Below are 4,101 nucleotides of genomic sequence, written 5' to 3'. Positions count from 1 at the left end.
GCCCAACATATTGGCCAACTGACCCAGCGAAAATACCGGAACTGATTGACTTTTTTATAACTAAAAAAATACCGAAAGAACTCTTACAAATAGAAAATGGATACGATCTCTCTTCTGATCATTCACCTGTGCACTTCTCTATTAATAAAAGTATAGTCATAAATGAACCGAAGCCTTACCTAATAAATGGATCTACTGACTGGAATTACTTTAGGCTGCACCTTGAAAACACTCTTAATCTTAACTCTGATCTAAACTCAGCGACTGAAGTGGATAACGAAGTTCTTCTATTTACACAGCAGATTCAAAAATCAGCATGGATGAGTACTTCTCAGTTCTCTAACCACCAGATTAGACCAACCCTTCCAAAAGAAATAATTAAACTAATATGGAAAAAAAGGAAATTGCGTAAAAAATGGCAACAAACACGATCACCAACTGATAAAACGGAATTAAATAGGAAAACTTCACAACTACGAAAACTTATCAATAATGTTAAAAACTATAAGATACAACAGAATCTTAGAAGCCTTTCCTATGAGAAACGCACAGATTACTCGCTGTGGAAAGCCGTGAAAGCAGTAAAACAACCTATAAAACATAATCCTCCTATTAAACCAGATGGCACATCATGGGCCAAAAGTGACGAAGAAAAAGCAGATTTATTCGCAAAATTTCTTAAGGCAATATTCTTACTAAATGGTGATGGAAATAATCTTCCTACGTCTAACTTAAATGCATTAAACGAAGCAATACAACCAACTTCGCCGAGGGAAATAAAAAATGAAATAAGAAATATGAAACTAAAAAAAGGTTGGGATCAGATAACCGCTGAGATCTTAAACCAATTCCCCAACAAAGGAATAATCAAATTATGCAAAATAATTAATGCAGCTCTGCGCGTAAGACACTTCCCAATTTATTGGAAAGTGGCGGAAGTACTTATGGTACACAAACAAGGAAAACCTGTTAATGGAGTTTCGTCGTATCGTCCAAATTCTTTATTACCCGTTTTATCAAAAATCTTTGAACGTATTCTCCTTAATATGGTAGAATACACATTGTTCTCACAGAAAATCAAATAGTTCCGAGTCATCAGTTTGGGTTCGGAAAAAACATTCTACTGTAGAACAAATACACAGAATATGCGACAAAATCGAAAGAGCACTTGAGGAACAAAAAATTTGCACTGCAGTTTTCCTAGACGTATCGAAAGCCTTTGATAAAGTTTGGCACAAAGGACTTGTGCATATGATTGAACAGTGGTTTTCGAGACAAATATCCGAAATTATGTGGTCCTACTTATCTTGCCGATTCTTCAGAGTGAAATATAAAGGTGCGTACTTAACACTTGAACCAATTGAAGCCGGAGTACCGCAGAGAAGTTTACTTGGCCCAATTCTGTACCTAATTTACACAGCTGACTTGCAAGTCCCACCAGAAAGTGTTATTGCCACGTTTGCAGATGATACAGCGATCCTTACCACTGGAAACACAATAAACGAATCAACAGAAGCAACGCAACATTCCATTGTTCAAATTATTAGTCATTAGTTTAATTATTATTAGTATTTAAAAAATGTGGACAATAAATAGAGCAGCTTTTATTGCGGCATGCCAAGTTTAAAAACATATTTTTTCCATTTGTATTTTTTACTTTCAAAACCATTCAAAACATCTATTCAATTCAAAACGAATTGAAAACCATTGTTTTATACGCGCGCAAAATAATATCACTGCGTATTTTTGATATTTTTCAAGTGCAAAACGTGCAAAGTAATTTAAAATTTTTATCTCAAATAATCGAGACAGTGACTCCTTACAAAATTTATAAAAATTTTAGTGCCCGACTTAATGTCAAAAATTAAATTATTAATATATTTATATTGTTGTTATGCAAAAAAGTGAATTTATTTGCAAAATTGTTTTGTTTTTAAATTTGTTTATTTCACACACTTCTAAAAACAGCTGATAGAGACAGCAAATTAAGCTCAAAAATTAAGCTCTGAAGCTTAAAATAAAAACACAATAAAAGTGTTGGAAATAGAAAAAAAAAACAAATTTGTACAAATTGCAACTCACGTTATCGTAATTCGTGTGATCGTGTAAATTGTGTAGTTAACTTGTTTAAATTTGGTTTAATTTAAATTTGGTTTTTTGCGTTAACTACAAAACGTTAATAAATTTCTTTTTACATAACTTTACTTTACTTTATTTAACTAAAACAATATATTTATTCACGACGCTACCCAAAGAACTTCCGTTATTCTTACTTCACTCGATTGTGTCATTCGCTGTCAAACATAGTTTAGGTGACCACATGTTGTTAAAAATTTTAAGGTGCCCAGTTGTGCGTTTCGGATGTAGGTTAACAGTCGGCCCTTCCTGACGTCAAGCGTCCTCGCGCTCGGAATCAGTTTCTTCTTCGTACGGCAATTGACACCATGGCTTTAGAAGATCAGACGCATAGATTGATTTATAATGTCGTTGTTTTCGATCGGATCCTGGTAGGTCTTCGATGACATAACGGTCATTATCGAGAACTTCGGTGACTACGAACGGTCCTTTATATCGACATTCAAGTTTGCGGGACGTGCCTGTGGATGCTGGTTCTCGTTCTGCTAGAACTAAATCAGCTTGCTCATATTTCGTTGGTTTCCTGTGTTTGTCGTCGAAACGCTTTTTCGCTTTTACTCGTTTACTATCGGTGTTATTAGCAGCAAGTAATCGTCGGCGTTGAAGTTCTTCTTCGGTGATTGGAATAGTATCGTCTTCATCTTGGAGAATTTGGATCAGCTTGTTACCCAATATGTCGCGTGGCTTGAATCCAAAAAGCAATTCGTTTGGAGATTTTCCCGTCGTTTGGCTAATCAGTGAGTTCAATGTACATTGAATGCTTCGTAGTTGCTCGTCCCAGGTTCGGTCATCTTGTGTTGATGGTTGCAGCATGGATAAAACGGTGCGATTAAATCGTTCGACTTGGTCATTGGCGTACGGACTGCGTTGCGTATGTGTTTGATTTGTTGATCGTTACAGTATCTTTCGAATTCTTTTGACGTAAAGGCGGTACCACGATCACTTATTATATTTTCAGGTGTTACAACGTAACTGATAACTTCATTCAGAATGGCGATGACTTGTTTAGTGTTCGTACTTTTCACTGGTCTGACGATGACAAATTTTGTGAAACTGTCCACAATAATCAGGATATACTCGTTTAACTTTCGGCTTCGGGGAAAAGGTCCCAGGTGGTCAATGTGTATTGTTTTGAACGGAATAGGCTCCATTTTGTCGCAATGTAACTCACCTTCCTTTTTACCTCCTCGACGCTTAGTGAAGGCACAATCAATGCACGCTTTCACAAAAGATTTGACAAAGTTTCGCATTCGAGCGAACCACATAGACCGTTATCCTCAATTTTCATTACGATTTGTTGAAGTTTGCTATCTTGTAATTGCATACTGTAAAGCCAATCTGCCTCAGTTATTTCCGCCTTCCAGACTCGCAAAGTCGCTTCCTCAAGATCGCAACCGTCTTCCTTAGGCATACGACTTAGTGCGTCGACGTGCGCCATTCGATGCTCGCTTCGATGTTCGATGATGAGGTCATAGTCTTGGATACGAAGCCACCATCTGGCTATACGAGGTATTATTTCTCGCTTTTGCATGGCCAATTTTACAGCATTGCAATCGGTAATAACCGTAAACGACTTTCCATAGATGTAATATTTAAAGCGGTCCACAGATTCGACAACTGCAAGCGTTTCTAATTCGTAACTGTGATATTTCCTTTCCAGCGGTGTGGTAGATCGACTAAAATACGCCACCGGCTTCCAATCTCCGTTGTCATTTTGGAGTAAAACACCTGCGAGTCCGATGGCACTCGCGTCTGTATGCACTTGATGGTCAGTTTCCACTCGGTAGTCCGTTAATACTGGTCCGGTTGTTAGTGCTTCATTTAGACTCACAAAGGCGTTTGTTTGTTGATCTGTCCATTTAAAGACGGCGTTTTTCTTAAGTAATTGTCGCAACGGTTCGGATATAATTGCGTAGCCTGGTATAAACTTACGGAAATATCCCGTTAACCCTAAATAGCGCCGCA

The sequence above is a fragment of the Teleopsis dalmanni genome, chromosome 1, assembly GCF_002237135.1.
Source record: "Teleopsis dalmanni isolate 2A chromosome 1, ASM223713v2, whole genome shotgun sequence".
Lineage (NCBI taxonomy): Eukaryota > Metazoa > Arthropoda > Insecta > Diptera > Diopsidae > Teleopsis > Teleopsis dalmanni.
This window is presented reverse-complemented; position numbering follows the sequence as displayed.